The following is an 18,195-nucleotide window of genomic DNA, read 5'->3' on the forward strand; positions in this document are numbered from 1 at the left end:
TCCCTCAAGGGTGAAAGGGTCCGAAAAGTTACAATTGAAAACAATATCCTGGAGGCTGTGGCAAAATAAGATAAGGCGAGGAAGTGGGACACACTGTGTCTGGGAGACCTTCAGTGTCAGATGCTCTGAGCTGGAGCGGGGGAGCAAGGTCAAGTTGGTACATCATCTACTGCCACACAGAGACGCAGGGCCTTGGAGAGTCTTTTAGGAAATGCTCAACCACGTCTTGCGGTGTGACTACAAGAGCAGTAGGGAAATCCTCTCTAAATGGAGTGCAACACGCTTCAAATCAGGTCCACGGAGTCAGTCCTTGTCTGATTTCGTTTTGCTCATCCTATGGAATAAATGAACTCTCTTAGTATGGCATAAGCAGTTTATATGGACCATGCACGTTTTTCCTAGTACCTGGAGTTTTTGTTATGGGGGATATGAATTAAGTATGAATTAAGTGGGTTTAAGAGGGAATTAATTAAAGAAAACTTGTTATATTGGGATCTCTTTGATACAGTATTGAACTTTTTACTGTTATATTAGGTCAGCCTTCAGACCGGCATTTTGATTTTTTTCATGTTTCGTCAGAAACCGAGACCATAAATGCCTCTTTTATTCAAATCTAAATGAGATCTTATCATAAATGTAATTAAACCCCCTACTGCCTTTAAAGATGGTACTTCAGCATTATCCAAAAAAACCTCCTGGGAGATTATGCCTGGATTCTGTGGGAGAGTCACAGCTCTACAAACCTGCCAGTGACCATGGATATTTCCAGAGCAGACTGGTGGACAGACTGGGAAGAGTGTCCTGCTCATGCCTGCCTTGAAGACATGTATGGAAGCAATAGTTCTTCGAGTGAGCGGAAAAAAAATAGAGAAAAATAATAGTGAATTCTTTCTTTATGCAGCACGTTCTATGTGATCAGTTTCCAAGTTAAAGGACCCTTTCTTACTATAAATCTAACCATAAACAATTTTACTGGAGCCAGAACTTGCACATGCTTTTAATATTAACACTGAAGGATCTTTCTCAGAAACGTCTGGCTTCTCTGTTTCTTTCTTTGCTTTTGTTATGGCAGGATAGATCAGGCCTTTTCTTTCAGATCTGAAAATCTTTTTGTTTGCTCAGTACCTGGAGCATTTGTGTTTGTATATGTTTGCCTTCTGGCAGCTGTTTGGAGTTCATGTGTGTAAGGGAAACCTGAAGTCTGTACTGTTTTGCCCGTGTTTACTCCCTTCAGACGTTTCTAACGTAAACGATTATGTAGAGACAAAAGGGACTCGGAAAGGTTCTTCGTAGTTAGGTTTAATCTGCCCTGACACATCAGCATGACTGAATTCTTGTAATGACTGTGTCCCACTCGTTTGTCCAAGCTGGTGCTCACAGATGCCTCCTCGTTAGTCAACCAAGGGACATCTGGTGGCAGGACCTAGGTACTTCTGGTTGGACCTCTCAGAGAGAGGGCAGAGCTTATGGGCACTGGCCCAGCCCAGTGGGCATCTTCTAGCACCGTGGATGCTGTTGGTATGACCTGTTGTAGAAATTCCACATTTATTTGGCTATGTACTCACTCTGTACTTAAGGGTTTTTGAGCACCTTTGTAAATCAGGTCTTCTAGGCATCAGAGACAGAGGACTGAGCCAGACAAACAAGGTTTCTGTTCCCTCAGAGCTTGATTTTTCATATAATCACAGTGGGATGGTTCGGATTAGGGGTTCAGAGTCTTTTTTGTGAAGGACCACACAGTAAATACTTTAGGCTTTTTGGGCTTTCTGGGTCTTTGTTACCACAGTTCTACTCTGTACTTGAGCACAAAAGCAGCCATAGGCAGTATGTAAGTGAATGGTCAGGGCTGAGCATCAATAAAACTTTATTGACAGAATAGCTGGCTGACGTATCATGGGCTTTGTCAAGATAATGCCAGCAGGCCAGTGGGCGGTGGGCACTACCCAGTGGGAAGCTTGCATATCACGCAGTTCGGACTAGGATCTTGTTTTCTGTACTCTGAGCCTCTCTCCAGTCAGCATCAGGCAGCCACAGAGACTAAGTGCATTTCTCAGCATTTGCTGGTTATTGCAAAATTACTGACTGCTGCATTTGTCATGTGCTTGATATTATTTCCTCTGCCTTGGGTTAATAGGTTTTCTCAGACTCCTCGGTGAGGGTGTATCAGCCTGATTTGCTCTACCTGTCATGTGTGTATGATAAGCAGAAAAGAAACAGGCAAACGCAGATCCAGACCCTGAACTTGGAATGAAGCATTTAATTCCCGCTCCCGTTCCCGCTGGGTGGAACAGTACAGCCGCAGACCTCCCTCCAGTGGAAAGACTTCCATTTACTCTGAGCATAACCTTTCAACTGGGCGCCATGGATGATTCAAGACTTGGGTTTTGCCCTGGGGAAGTTCACAGTTACAGGAGTTAGATGAAGTAAGTGCTGCCTTCCCTCCCCAGGTGTGTCTGACCACCTGTCACGTGCAAACGAGGTGAACCGGGTGAGAATGACCAAGCCCTAAGCGTGGTCCTAGATGAGTTCACAATAAATCTAATAATAATGTGCGGTGGTAGAGACCGCATGGCTTGGATCGTGGAGTCCTCGCTGCTCTGTGTCATTCTCATGGCTTCCCAGCATGCCGTGTGCTCACCTGTGAAGCAGGGAGTCATTCCCACTTCTGAGGAGGAAACTGAGGCCCAGAGTGCTCAGACCCCATAGCTAATGAGGGGCAGGGCTAGCATACGAACCCAGGCAGTCTGACTATAGCACCCGTGCTTCTCACCTCCAGGCGCTAGAAGGTAATTCTGCTCTTTGTGTGTGTGTGAACGTGTAACATATGACACATTGCAATCCTTTTACCAAAAAAAAAAAAAAAAAAAAAAGTTTGTTAACAGCATTTTTGTTTTTCAGCAAAAGTGCTCACTAGCCCTTGAAGAGTGATCACTGAAATTCGAGGCGGCCTGGCTGCCGGGGCCTGGATCCAGCCCACAGACATGTTGTTGGACCGACACAGGTTTTCTTAGAAATCTGAATTCGGACACTGTATTAGTTTCCCAGCGTTGCCGTCACGAAGTGCCACAAACCGTGCAGCCGAAAACAACAAAAACTTATCAGGGTGTCAGCAGAGTGAGCCCCGTGTGAGGGTTGGGGGAGAGTCTGCTCTGGTCCCCTCTCTCGGTACAGGTGACAGCAGGCCATCCTCGCTGTCTCTTGCTGCATAGATGTGTCACTCCGATCTCTGCCTCCACCTTCCCGTGGAGTTCTGTGTCTCTCCTCACACGTCCTTCTTCCAAGGATCACCAGTCCCACTGGCGTATGGGCCCCATGCTCCAGCATGACCTCATTGTGACTCACCTCCGCAGTGACCCTACTGCTGGGTCGCATTCCGAGATAGCGGGGGCTGGAGCTTCCTCACATCTTTTGTCAGCAGAAGCCTGTAGACGGGGTAGAGTGCCCTGTTCCCCGCCCCCCTCCCGCTATTTTACTCTGGAACAGATTCACAAGTCTCCGTGAGTCCACTCCATGAATCGACTCCTCCTGCCTTCCACAAGTTTCTGTCTGGTAGTGCGGTGGCGGTTAGAGAGAAGGATTGAACGACAGACTTCCGGTCATCTGATGTGCTTCTCTATGAAGCTGAGTTTATTCTCTTCACTAAAGACCGTTTCCGCCCACGTACCTTAGAAGGTACACGCCCACCGTGAGACGATGCATATTTGAGGCGAGGCTGTACCGCCCTGAAGTTTTAGTCCCCTTCCCAAGTGTTTCCCGGGAAAGGAGGTCTGTATTAATATGGGCAAAGACTCTTCAGCCCTGAGCACCGTGTGGGTTGGTGGAGGTGGAGGGAAGCTCCAGGATGGAGAGGATACGGGCACCCTGGGCAGGGGTGGGGCCGGGAGCAGCCCACCGTCCTGACCCCTCACAGGGGTCAGCACCCCAACTAGGATGCTTCCTGCCTGCACTGGAGGATTCAGGACAGACCACAGGAAAGCTTTGGGAAGAGTTCTCCCTCTCCTCCTCCCCCCCCCCGCTTAAGTTTTGCTAATAAAGACCATCCCTACTCACTCACAGGGTAGAAAGCCAGGCTCTGTAAAATTTAAGTTTAGAACCCCAGAAGGGTTTCCTGTAGGATCGAATTAACTCTAAGTGACTACAGTGATAAATGGCGACTGTTGTACTTATTTTTCACAGGAACACTTAGCCGACTTTTAGTTTATTGTGATTCTTGTTAATTTCTACTAACCTTTAAATGCCAGCATCCTTAGGCCAACCTTCAGAGCACCCACCATTATGCTGGGCACCACGAGAGACATGAGGATGGAGGGGTGGCGGTGCCTGCATGGCTCAGTCGGTTGAGTGTCCGACCCGTGATTTTGGCTCATGATCCCCAGGTTGTGGGATCGAGCCCCACGTCGGGCCCTGGGCTGAGTGTGGAGCCTGCTTGGGATTCTGTCTTTCTCTCTCTCCCTCTGGCCCTTCACTGTTCACGTGCACACTCTCTCTTTCTCTACATATGTGTACACTGTATATATGTTTTAAAAAAATGGAGGAGCTGGAATATAAACTATAATATAAATTATATATCAGGGTGACTGTATGCATATGAACATAAATGATAGAACAAGGAGTGGGTAAAGGAACGTATAAAGATACCAAGTGTCTCTGGATGTTCAGACTTAGAGAAGTTTACTGCACTGGTCATTGAGCTCCTACCGTGAACCAGGCCTGTTTGAGTGGGCATAAATGGTGCGGTGACGAGGGACACAGGCTCGGGGGCGTGACTCCCTCGGCTCCTGCGTGCTTCCGCTTCTCCCTGGCTGCTTGACCTGGAGGGCATGTGTAACTTCTCTTTGAATCGGATTTCTTCATCTTCAAAGTGAGGGTGATACTGGTCCCTACCACGCGGGGTCTGGGTGAGGAGAAAATCAGCATACGTGGACAAGCTGAGGGTGAGGGCAGGCACATGCTACAAAAGTAGTATGAGCCCCGCCTTCCTGGAGCCTGACTTCAGAGCTATTAATGACAAGTCAAAAAGAAAGAAAGAACTAGGTATGAAATGGGCTAAGTGGGGGAGCAAATGAAAGACAGTATTATCATGCAATGGAGAGAATGTTAAAAAAGGAACTATTTTAGATTCTGTGACCAGCGGTGGGCTCCCTACAAAGGTGGTATGTAAGCTGCCTGAGGGAGCGTGTGTGAAGAGGAGAGAGACCAGGAATGAACACTGGGTAGCAGGCAGGGCTGGATCAAGCAGCAGAGCGGCCATTTGGAAAAGTTTGCATTTTAATCCAAAACAGCGGAAAGCCGTTGAAAGGTTTGGAACATGAGCGTGGCCAGATCTAATTCATGTTTTGAGAAGATGATTCCGATACGATGCAGAGAATGGGTCTGAGGGGTCAAGAGTGTAGGCTGAGCACAAGGCTGTTACAGGAGCTCAGGAGACAGACTGGCTTGCGCTAGGGGGATGAAAAGAAGGGAACAGACTCAGGGTGCTTTCCGAAGACAGAATCGTCTGGACTCTGATGAACTGGATGTGGTGGGTGAGAGAAAGAGGAAGGTTTTAAAACGTCAGGTTTCTGACCTGAACGTTTGAGTCGATGAGATGGGAAGGAGTGAGGGAAGAATAGGTTTGGGGGCAGAACGCAGTCATGTTAAATTTGAAAAACGTCCCTTGAAGAGAGGCTTATGGTCACCGCAAACCAGTTTTGAAGAAAATGAGTGTCACAGCCAGGACGCTCCCCGTGGGACACACAGCTTGAGAGATGTGGGCGATGAAGACGACGTGTGCCGGGAAGTGATGCCTTTAGCAGAAGCCAGAGTCTGGAGGAGGGGCCTGGGGTGGGTCTGCAACATGACTGAAACTGACTGATAAGCACAGGTATTCCTGACAATTTTGTGAGGGTGCCAGAATCTGTTTTACAGAGTGACTGTCATGTGGGAAAGTATTCTGAAGCTGAGTTAAGCTGACACCCAGAAAGTTCTGTAGTATTGAAAATTGATGTGTCTGGGCACTCAATTGCAGAATCATTTGGTAACAAACAGGCCTGTAGCCAATTCTGTGAGCCAAAAACGCACTAATATAAGTAGAGTTCCTCCTGCAGATCAAAGGATGTTATTGAGGGAAGGATTTATCAGGCGTGGCTAGTTGCATTAGGATGGTCCCAGGCTCCTTGGACAGTGTTTGTTTACATGAGCAGCTGATGGGCGGAATGTGGCTCTTACTGAGAAAATAAATAGGATTCTTTGGTATTTTTGTTCCCTCTCTCTCGGCCTTACAAAGAGGGTGCCTGTTGCCCCTCTTCCTTCCCCTCCCAGATGTACACAGTCTTTTCACCTGACTTTATTTGGATAAGAGTCTCGTGGAAGTAGGAGGGAGGAGCTAATGTCTGCACCTCCATCGTTTAGCAGATAACGTGGGACTTAGCTGGTGTTTAACAAGTATTCGTAGATTGGAACACCTGTGCACGACACAGATGCCCCGAGTTCTGGGGCCTCCTGAAATTCCTTCCAGTGCTGTGTCTGTAAACTTTCCTGGTGGAGCCTCAGAAACATGATTAGAAACCCAGCAAAAGCAGCGGAGATGATGGCTATTTTGTCAAAGGCTGTGCACTTTGAAAACCGCCCGAAGGCGTTTCCTCTGCAGTTGGAAGTTTTGTCTTTCCGGTGAGGCACCCTCATTTCACCCCTTTTCCTTTCCGTCGCTGAGGGCAGCAGCGGGGTCTGTGCCCATGGAGCCACCAGCCTGTGTGGGCAGTGGGGCGCTCTGTGTGGGGGCTACAGTAGCCTGGTGCCCCGTTTATGTACCGACTGTCTACTTTGTGCCCGGCGTTGTGATGGCTGGCGATACACTGTGTTGGTTAAGGCACCGTCAGGCTCCTGTACCAAAGGGACATGACAATAATTAAGCGGCTCAAGAGAGATAGGTATTTTTTCTTTCTCACCGGTGGTGGTACCCTGGGAGTGTTCCCAGTTGGCGAGTGGCCCTGCTCCATGCTGTGAGGGCCCAGGTGAATCCTTCCATGGTGTTTCTCTGCCATCCCTCGGGGGCTCGTCCTCATCGGCTCTCTCCAAGGAGGAGAAAAGGAAGCAAAGAGGGGCCAGCCCCCGGTCTCAGGGCCTCGGCCAGAAGCAGCTGCGAACGCTCTCGCTCAGGTGCCACTGGAGAGAACTCAGTCACGTGGCCAGGCGTGGGGAGGAGCCTTGAAGCCTAGTTCCGGCCTGAGCCCGGGAGCAGGGGGGCCACGGGCCGTCGGACAGCTGGCGTCCCGCACGTCCCACGGTGCACGTTCCTCTGCACATTTTGCAGATGAGGACATTGAACTTGGAGAGCTTAATCAACTTGGTTTGCCCGAGATCACCAGGTTGGAAGTGGGAAGGTCCTCTGCTGGGTCTCATTCCAAAGCTTGGGTTCTTTTCACGCCCTCGCCGCGGACCCCGAGTTTACGGTGGAACCGCGTGCATATCTGTTCGCTTGTGGCTTCAAGGAGCACATCTCCGACCGCCAGACTTCCCTCTGCAGCCGCGGTGTTTTCATGGCCAAGTATCGGCGTCGAAATGTAGTGCGATCCTGATGCATCAGAATCTGGCTTCCCTGACCTCTGCTTTCGGGGATCCAGGTGAGGACAAGAGGACGGCCTGGTTGTCACAGTCCTACTAAAATATTCTAGGGATGCCGTGGGGTCTGAGTGCATGCGATTGGTGCCCCCTACTCACGTGGTACAGTTACACTGAGGGGTGGGTCAGAGGCGCCCCGAGGCACCGCAAGACCGGCGGTCGTCTCGGAGGAGGCAGGTCGGTGATGCGTGTCTGCCCTTAGGACGGCACACTTCCGACTTGCCTTCAGTTGGACTTTGGGGTCAGCGTCCTTTCGGTCACTTAGCAAGTGTGTAACCTTGGACAAGTTCTCAATCTTCCCGAGCCTGCGATTTCTCATCTGTAAGGTAAGGTCCGTTGAACCTACTTCATGGCATTGTTTTAAGGATCAGTGATCTGCTCAGCAAAGGGCCCACCACGGACTAGCGACAGGTTTTCTCCCTGAGGAAGAATAACTCGGTCTAATCATACCAGAGTGTGTGTTCTGTTAATAGACGGCGTAAGGCGAAATTGGACAATAGCTAGCTTGGGTGCAACTAGGTATTCAGATGAAACATTGACATTTTTATGTGTTGTTTTAATAGTCCTTATGATAAACGTCAACAGAGTGTACTTTTTAGAGACACTCGTTTTTGCACACACTTTGAGAGGTAATAAAATCTCCCATTAATGCCAGTAGGATTGTGACAGAGGAGAGACTCAGTGGTGTGGCAAAAAGTAAGTCACCTCGCTCTTTTCCTAATGGGATCTGAATTTTAAAACAACACAGAGGAATGCTGCGGGTGTTTATTCAGGGATTTGTGTGTGCATTTGATAGATACCATTTATCTCCCAACGGAGGAACCCATACTCTTGGCCTTTTTCCCTGTCAGTTAGTTGCGATTTCCTCAAAACCCCTTGCCCTTTGAAGGGTTGTGTGCTCTTAAGTAAATGAACAGAGTCTGCTTCTGGGTTCCCGCTGACTGATTTATAACAGGATGGCAAATTTATCCCAGAAAACAGGGTCAGACAAGTACCCTGGCTCAGAGACTCGGCTGATTCAGACAGAGAGCTTTTTTTTAAATTTTTTTTTCTCCCCCTGCAGCAGAGAGAGGCTGAGGTCTGGACGCAGGGTGCTCTGCGTAAGCTCTGGGTCAGCGTCATTGTCACCGTGGCTGTACTCGTTACATTGTTAAAGATGGTCACGTCACTCCTAGCTGCCTTTTGCTAGGTGCCGTCTACTGACTAGTCCTTAATTAATTCTCGTGACGAATTCTCACACTGACCCTAAGTTAATTTTAATTCATCCAAGGCTCTCAACTTCTTAATTTAAACAGAAAATCTAGCACAGTTATTTTTATTATATTTTGCCTTCTGTTCTCACTTAACAAAGAGAATTCACAAACACTTTATTTTTTTTTTTGGAAGAAGTTCAGTTTAAATAGTATTACCAAGGTAACACATTATTAACTGAGAAAAACGTCAGCATCACACATTTTGGAGGGTGCTTTCACGGAACACAGCAGCAACCTCTCAAGTCCAGAAGTCTCCCAGTTTCCTGGTGCGGAACATCATCAGCTTCTCTCGTGATCAGGGATGGGAAGGGGGCACATTTCCTCAGCAGTCTGTGGAGCTGTCTCCCACCAGCCGTCCTATTTTACAGCACGGAAAGGACGTAGGCAGCACAGAATTATTAAGTGGAATATGGGAAATTTGTGTTATATCCGTCTTCTGGTATGGAAAACTCCATTTTAGAAAGGGTGAATGCTTGCACATGGTCATGAGACTAAAATACGTCAGAGCCAGGGTGTAAACCCACAAGTATGTGACTTCGAAGTCCATACTCTCTGCTTTGCCTCACAGTGGTTTAAAAAACATGTACTGGGGGCGCCTGGGGGGCGCAGTCGGTTAAGCGTCCGACTTCAGCCAGGTCACGATCTCGAGGTCCGGTCCGTGAGTTCGAGCCCCGCGTCAGGCTCTGGGCTGATGGCTCGGAGCCTGGAGCCTGTTTCCGATTCTGTGTCTCCCTCTCTCTCTGCCCCTCCCCCGTTCATGCTCTGTCTCTCTCTGTCCCAAAAATAAATAAAAAACGTTGAAAAAAAAATTAAAAAAAAAAATAAAAAACATGTACTGGAGGGGAGCCTGGGTAGCCCAGTGGGTTGGGTGTCAGACTTTGGCCCAGGTCATGACCTCTCGGTCCGGGACTTTGGGCCCCATGTTGGGCTCTGTGCTGACAGCTCGGAGCCTGGAGCCTGCTTTGGATTCTGTGTCTCCCTCTCTCTCTCAAAAATAAATCGACATTTTAAAAAATTAAAAAAAAAAAACCACATATTGATAACAAAATTAATTTGGCCTCGACCTTCTTTCACCCCCTGCTTTGGATAGCACTTTTTTTTTTTAATGTAATGCAAATTCTGAATCATTTTGTTGCAACGAGAAGTCCTAACTGAAGAAAGGAGTTCGGGTCTTGAACTCCGTGGCCGTTTCTATTGTCTGATAAAAGGCATTTCAGGCAGAAGGCACAGCATGGGCAATGGCCATGGGAGTGAGAAAGTTGCAGGGTTAGTCAGGGAATGAAGCAGTTCAGCCTGAGGAGATCTGTGTGTGTCAGTGGGGGCGGGTTTCATCCTGACGAGACTGAAAACCTCGGCCAGGAGCTGGTAAGAGAGGGGCGCCATTTTGAAGGGGGTGCCAGTGCTGAGAGCCGTGTCCTGAGGTCGTTCCCACAGAAGAGTAGGTTGAAGCAGTGTGGACGTACACTGAGGGAGAAGTAACATTATCCATACAAGCTACCGGGGTAGCGGGATCTGGATTTTCATTTATCTTGGTTCAGGAACCGTGAACTTTTCTGCATGTATTTCCCAGAGCTGTGAATTAACACGGTATCACACTGGTCAAGGAGGCAAGGCTTGGGGAAGTTAAGGGGCACCTGTAAGCCATGAGGTAGATGTTCAAAAATTAAATATTCCTTAGAAGTGGTGAGTAAGCAGTGGAAATAGGAAAACGTAATTCATGCCACTCTCCCGTGTATTGCCTCACACCAGCCATCCCACTGAAACCTGAGTTCTCCTGTGGCTGTTTGGGTAAATTGGTCACAAATGGAATTATTCAAGGAATGATACATTTACTTTGCATTTAATGCTCTGCCATTATCCCTCTGTTTAGGTCTTTGATCCCTGTTGCTTTAATTAAGAAGAAAATTTTGAGTTATGCCTGCCCTCATCTAAGGGCCCCAGGAAGTTTGTGTCACGCAGTCAGCAGCCCAGTTGTAAGCTTTCCAGATGAACCAAGTATGGGTTACAGATGCTTCCGTTTTCTTTTGGTTTGGTTTGTTGTTGTTTGGTTTTTGGTTTTTTTTTTTTGGCCCAACACACATTGCACTAGGTATAGCCACCAGATGTGGTCACAGGTCAACATTTCTTCTCAGACTGAAACAGATTCACAGTACAACCGATTTTCAGGAACAATCCCAGGTTTCCATAAGTGGCCCTGTGCTATTGACTTTTCCCAGACAGATTGTTCATAATCGCTCAACAGGTATTCATCACCAGCTATGTGCCTGGCATTATTTTTGGAGTTTGGAATATTGAACTTCTTTTCCAGTTCATTGAGCTGGTAACTTGTTTATAATTTTTAAAACCAACAAACAAAAAAACTTGCAGAGGCATTCAGTCATATTTGAAACTGGTATATTCCTTACTCGACAGCGAAATCTATAAAAAGCTGTAATAATGAAGATCATACAGTGCTAGGATACCGTGTAAGAACAAGAATTATGGTGCAGCCTTTCCTCTCTCAGAACTCACTGATCACCCTGCAGTGACAGAACGAGGAACAGAAACACACATTCCACTTTCAATGAGGTCTAGAGTCAGCTGAAATGTTCGTCCACCAACAGTGAGGCCGGCAAGTCCCTGGAGGTCTGATGGCTGCAGAGCAGGGTAGAGCCGGGCAAGACCTAAGTGTCTACACCAGCGGCTGTCAGGGAGAAGCCAGCAGATTTACTGCAAAACGCCCCGGAAGGCTCAGAAACTAAAGCAGCCAGCTACTGAAGAGGGTGAGTTGATGCCCGGAGCTGGAAGGGGTGTTAGATGCAGAAGGTCGTCCCTCTAATCCCTCCAACTGGGGGGAGGGTGCTGTCTCACCCTCACTGTTTCAGGCTCCTAGGGCAGGGTCCCACCTCAGGCAGGGCAGAGGTTGAGGATAAGGAGGAAATAAGGCCATGGATTATCTGAAAGTCTGTCTCTCCAAGGGCTAGACCATTAGCAGGCAGGATGATACTTTCTGTTGATTAAAACAGATTTATAAAAAAAAGATCTATGGTTAGAAAAAGGCTTGGAAGGAAATATTCCATAATTTTAGTTTTGGTTAGACGACTTTTGGCGATTTGTTTTTCTTTTTTCCCTCTGTTTTTCACATTTTATGTACCGTGTATGTTTTGCTTACGTGCTAAAAATAGCAAAATAATTCAGAAAAGTAGTAGTTGTGATGAAGAGAGGAGGAAAAAATGGTTATCAAGGCTTAGTTAATATGCTCCTGAAAATCAGGGTGCCTGGCTGGCGTGGTCAGTTGAGCGTCTGACTCTTGATCTCAGCTCAGGTCTTGATCTCAGGGTCTTGAGGTCAAGACCCACATTGGGCTCCATGCTGGGCCTGGAGCCTACTTTTAAAAAAAAACCTTAAAAAAAACCTCCTGAAGCAGTGCCTCCAAGAAGTCAGATGTCATTTTTATTCTTGTGTCTCTACAGGAGGATTTTCTTTGAAGTATTTTATCTTTTATTGTCTGAAGTTTAAATATGGTATATCTGGGTGTAGTTTTTTGGCGTGTATCATGATCTTGGTGTTCTCTGATCTTTCTGGACCTGTGGTTTGGTGTCTGACATTTATTTGGGGGAAAAATCTCAGCCGTCATTGAGATCATTGCTTCAAATACTGCTTCTGTTCCTTTCTCTTCTTCTGATAGTCTGATAACACATATGTTACACCTTTTGTAGTTGCCCCACAGTTCTTGGAAATTCTGTTCTGGGTTTTGTTTTGGGGGTTTTTTTTCCTAGCCTTTTTTCTCTTTGTTTTCTATTTTGGAAGTTTCTATTGTTATAGCCTCAAGTTTAGCGATTGTGTTTTTTCCCCTCACTGCATCCAGTCTAATAAGGAGTCCATTAAAACATTCTTCATTTCTGTTACATTGTTTTTCATCTCCAGCATTCTTTATTATTTCTTAGTATTTTCATTCCTCTGCTTACACTGTCCACCTATTCTTGCATATTGTTTCCTTTTTTCCCCATTAAAGCCTTTAGCGTATTAATCAGTATTTTTAAATTCCTGGCCTGATAATTCCGGCATTGCTGCCGTATCTGACTCTGGTTCTGATGCTTGTTCAGTCTTCAGATTCTGTTTTTGCCTTTTAGTATGCCTTGTACTTTTTTTTGAAAGGCGGATGTGAGGTAGTGGGTCAAAGAACTGCTGTCGACCGGCCTTTAATAGCATAATGGTAATGTCTGAGGGACTGGGAATCATCAGCAGTGGTTAGTTAGGTCCTGTGAACTTTACCAGTGCTTCTCGGTTTTTTCCCCTCTTGGGCGGGACAGGATGTCTGAAGTGAGCTGGAATCGGGTATTTCCCTTCCCCCAGGTCAGTTAGGCTCAGGTGAAACCCCAGGGGGTAGGCTAGGGTAAAATAGTTTCTCCCAAGGCCAGCCCTGGTGAAGAACTGAATTCTGTGGTGTTTCTCAAGGTGGTTGCTTTTCCCCTCCCTCTGCTAGAAACGTGAGACGGTTTTTCTCTGGCATTAACTGTGAACGTCTGATGGAGCTGTTGGAGGTGAAAACTCACAACAGTGTGGGGGCCCCTCAGACTGGGTCCCCCTGGATGTCTTGACTCTCTGACTCGGGCACACTAAGTCCCCAGCAGTCTGGCTACTGAGTTCAGGTTTTCCTGCCCCAGCCCTGGTCCTGCAGAGGGTTCCGCTTCCACAAGCTGTGGCTCTCTGTGTGCGTCTCTCCAGTTTGGAGGCAGCAGTCTGCCCGTGACCTCCCTTGTCTAACAGTTCTGAGGAGAATTGTGGAATTTTCAGTTTGTTAGCTTGTTACTTGTTAGGATGGAGTGGTGACTTCTACACCCCTCACATGCTAGACTGGAGACCAAAGTCTCATCCTGGGTGTGTGTGTGTGTGTGTGTGTGTGTGTGTGTGTGTGTGTGTGTTAGTTAATGTTTGTTTTTCAGAGAAAGAGAGCGAGCATGTGAGAGCAGGGGAGGGGCAGAGAGCAAGAGAGAGAGGGAGACAACAGAATCCAAAGCAGGCTCCAGGCTCTGCATTGAGAGCGGAGAGCCTGATGTGGGGCTCGAACACTCAGACCACGAATACATGACCTGAGCTGAAGTCAGAGCCACCCAGGTGCCCCAGTGGTTTCTAGTTTTATAAGAACTTATAAAGAAGAACCTTGTATCTTGCCCAGTGAACTTCCCTTGACTCTTTTATAGTTCAAGTAAAACCCCAATTTCTGGCAAGATCTGAAACTGTAGCTTTTTGGGTTTAGTCATGTATTTAAAATATCATACCAAAGCCCAGAAGAGGCATTATCATATATTATGGGCTACTGTGATTTTTCCTCTGTGGATGTTCCTTGAAACACAGTGAAACTCAGAAGCGATTGGTTTTGCAGCTGCTGAGGTCAAACCTTGGCCCACGGTCTGGGGTCCCTGTTTTCTCTTTACTGTTCAGCACAACCAGCATCCTGCGTTCTGTTTCTCCTCCCCCCCCCCCCCCACCTCATCTGGTTGACATGTTGATAGGAGCTTGGCCAGGCTGCCTGGCAACTAAACCGAAAGCCATATGGCTTGTTCAGTCAGAAAGGATGTTCAGGAATAACACAACCCCACGGACAGCCCTGCACAAGGTTTTTGGTCGCAGAGGCATCGGACTTCGGAAGGAGTGTAGCGGCCACCTAGCCCTTTACAGTTCTGGAATCGGCATCAGTAAAGTTATGTTTCCGACAGCATCAGATTCTCTAGTCATTTCATGTAGCGTCGCCCTGCATGATGAATGATAAAGTGAAATGGAAGAAATTAAGCCACTTGCTTGAAGTCCCAAGGGGAGTGCTAAACATGGCGAGAAGCGAGATTTGTTACCTGCAGCCTTTGGATCTCACCCCGAAGTCAGTGGTTTTTAAGCATATTTTCTTTCTCCACCACTGACCCTTTCCTTTGTCAAGTGCTGGGGTGTGGCGAGAGAGGCTGCTGGCCCCTGTGGGAGGTGCTGGGGGCCACAGAGTCCCAGGAGCGACCCTGCAGCCAAGCTGCCCTCAGCCTGTCAAGGGAGCCAAGCCCTGGGACCTCTGAAACCTTCCTCAGAGCTGTGCTGTTAAGGTCAACCAGAGTGGGCCTGCCTGGGGCAGATGCAGTCCCTCCATTCTCTTGCGGCTTTATTGGGAAAGTTCTCACTGAGCACCTGCCCGTGTCCAGGCCGTTCCAAGCACGGGGCTGTGCTGCTGAACAGAACGGACAGAAATCCTTGCTTTCATGGAGCTTATGTTCTCATAAACATGAATCCTGGGAAACTGGGTGTAGGAGACATGAGGCGCCTCCTTCAGTGCCCCCCTCTCTTCTCAGCCCCCAGGCCTCCTGCCGGCCCTGTGTGAAACCCCAGCGCTAGGCCTCGCGGCTAAATATCCAGGAGGGTGTTCAGAGCTGCAGTGGAAAAAAAATTGGGATTTTATGACAGTGTTTAAATTTTCCATTACTGACATAAACTCTTCCAGAAACACCAGGTAGGAGAGGAGGATGCTCCGTGTGTTTGAGGGTCCAGTTTGGAGAGCTAAATTAGCGACTTGTCTGTTTTTCCTCCCTTAGCCGTCTTGAGCACTCGCAACTCTGTTCTCATTCTGCGTCCTCTGCAAGCCGATCCTTCCAGGGAAAGGGTGGGAAGGAAATTTGGATCCCAAATGCTGCAAGACAAAGTGTATTCTCTAAAGACTCATTCCCTTAACCCTTAAAAATGAAATTATAACCCAGACATCTTCTCTCAGCCAGCTGATGTGGGGGAAGAGGAGAACTTCAGAAAATTGTTGGCTTGAAAATGAGGTTTCTGAAAATCAGGGTTGACTCTGATTTGAGAAGCACGGGCGTGCGCAGCTCTGCTGAGCAGGGTATCAGAGAAACGGCTTTGTTGTAGCACCCGAGAGGGAATTAAGAGCAGCACGTAATGAACACAATTTTGTGATTATCTACAGTTCTTTTCAGTCGCCTATGAACATTTGAACCTTACCTAATGGTGCCTTCCCTCAGGAATCCGGTAGAATTTTAACACACTGAGTTGATTTTTGGAGGGAAGGGGGTTAGGTTTTTTTTGTTGTTGTTGTTGTTTGTTTTTTTATGTTGCCATTTTAAGGGGCTAAATACCATACAGGAGACCTTTAGCATTGGTGGAATCTGTCCCAAGACAAGTTATGAATTTCCAAATGTAACAATGCCATATAACCTAAGTCTTTCTCTCTCCCTGAAAGATGTAAAATATAATGAAAAAAATTACGTAATCCAAGTATGTAATGATTTTATAAATTCAGTACTAAACCCAGTCACACAGCTAATTTCTGTCTGGTCTTTCTACTCACTTCTGTCACCAACACTGTCAGGTGGTTTTCATTTCAGGATCATGTTCAGGCAGAGAAAAGATTCTTGCCATGTCGGCCAGGTTACTGCTTTTTTTTTTTTTTTTAACATTTATTCATTTTTGAGAGACAGAGTGTGAGTGGGGGAGGGGCAGAGAGAGACAGAGGCACAGAACCCGAAGCAGGCTCCAGGCTCCAGGCTCCGAGCTGTCAGCACAGAACCCGACGCGGGGCTCGAACTCATGAACCGCGAGATCATGACCTGAGCCGAAGTCAGCCTCTTCAGCCACCCAGGCACCCCCATGGTTTCTGCTTTTAATACAAACAGCCAAGAATAACCAGGCCTGTGAATCACAGTCCTTAGTTAATGGACATCTTCCTGTGGACTTCTACCTTACAACAAGGAGGATGCAAATACCTTTTCCAATAAAATTACAAGTGATTACATATCTTGTACCGTCAGCTTCATAGTCAAACATGCAAGCGTTACATCCATGAACTCTGAGTGTCTGCGGGACATGTGGCTGATTAAAATTTCTGTCGATACCGATTTCCCTTTGGACTCGCATTTTCCCTGCATTCATTCGTTTCGTTATTTTTTTTTTTTTCAAAAGTATCCTGTCCACTGCAGTCAATAAAATAGGTAGATTTTACTCATTTTTTTCTTTGCATCTTATACCTTATTGTTTAGAAGAGGAACCATGAGGCCATAGGGAGCGTAGGTGTGGGATGCGCAGGCAGAGGGCTTTGGGCATCGGCATGCCGCGTGGGGACACCGTGAACGGCGGGAAAACGGGGAACATTTCTCAGACATAGGGTAACAGGCCATCTAGTTGGTCACCTCCACTCACCTCTTCCCCTTTCATTCTACAAATGGGGAAACTCCTCTCCCTTAAAGTCACACCTGGCCGAGTCAGGCCTGTAGTCAGGACTGTTTCCCAGGTTTTCTGCCTCCTGTACCTGTGCTCTCACCCTCCTGCCTCACTTACTTCCGAGATGTTGGCTCGTCCTCATCAGAAAACCACAATCGGCAGCAGTCTGCAGCCCCAGACCATCAGAGCCCGAATGGATGTTAGGGCTCATGGAGCCCTGACCCTCGAGTACTGTCAGCCGATCCTTACGGTCCCGGCAGGTGACTGTCTGGTTTCTGCTTAAGTACTGGCATGAACTCCACCACGCTGGTTTTTAATTCCAGTGTGCTACCCTGTGGTTTCTGGTCATTCATCCATTTTCTTTCTTGGTGGACCAAGCATTGTATTATATGCTAAAGTTAAAAAGGGTAACTTTGTAGCTTAGTAGGAGAAACCTACAAATATAGGAGCAGCTGTGGTCAGTAGAATAAGTACTACGGAGGGGTATGAGGAGCATCTAAATCAGGGCAGCGGTGAGGAAGGCTCCCTGAAGGCGGCCACCCTTGAGCTGAATCGCAGAGAAGGAGGTAGATGGATGAAGCAAGGGGGAGGGGCATCTCAGAAAAAGGGAGGAGCCTGGGGAAAGGCACAGAACCATTCATCAACACGGCACGGCACTCGGGGAGCCTCACGGTGTCCTGTGTGGCTGGAGGAAGGGCGATTTATGGCAAAGGGTGGGGAGGTGAGGAAAGAAGCAGGGGTTGGGGCATGGAGGGCCTTGCTTGGTAGACAGAGTGCATCATGCAGGGTGTGCTGTCAGAACGGTGTTTTGTGGCCTTCAGCCCTCTGAAGGTGCCTTCGGATTTAACTTTCCCTGCTTTGGAGCCTGAGGATCAGAAAAACCTGGATTCGGAATCTGACACCACCGGCAGGCCCCTCTGAGCCTGTCTCATCTACAAAATGAAGGTGATAGTAACTCCTCGCAACTTTTATAGAGATAAGGGAATGTGTGAAAACACCTCATTTGGTCCCTGGCTCAGTGTAGCTGTTAAAAAAAAACGTCGGTTTCCCTTCTCTTCCTAAAGTCTCTGTAATAATTACATGCAGAGTTCCTACCTTGGCTGTTATGGGCCCTAACGTTAGACTGGCATTTTCTCGCAAGGATACTGTCCTTCTTACCCAC

The 18,195-nt window shown here is 47.5% G+C and overlaps 1 protein-coding gene across 7 annotated transcripts in view; it reads left to right on the forward strand.

Moving 5' to 3' along the window:
- Nucleotides 1-18,195, forward strand: part of SMYD3 (SET and MYND domain containing 3) — a 690,952-nt gene that overhangs the window by 493,043 nt on the left and 179,714 nt on the right. The window contains exon 1 of one of the 7 annotated variants that reach the window (XM_042924643.1): nt 7,257-7,601. The exons of the other annotated variants lie outside the window; for them this stretch is intronic. The gene's annotated coding sequence lies outside the window, so the exon portion shown is untranslated. Of the gene's footprint in view, nt 1-7,256; nt 7,602-18,195 lie in introns of those variants that run through there. 7 annotated transcript variants of the gene reach the window in all.

The sequence above is a fragment of the Panthera leo genome, chromosome F3, assembly GCF_018350215.1.
Source record: "Panthera leo isolate Ple1 chromosome F3, P.leo_Ple1_pat1.1, whole genome shotgun sequence".
NCBI lineage: Eukaryota > Metazoa > Chordata > Mammalia > Carnivora > Felidae > Panthera > Panthera leo.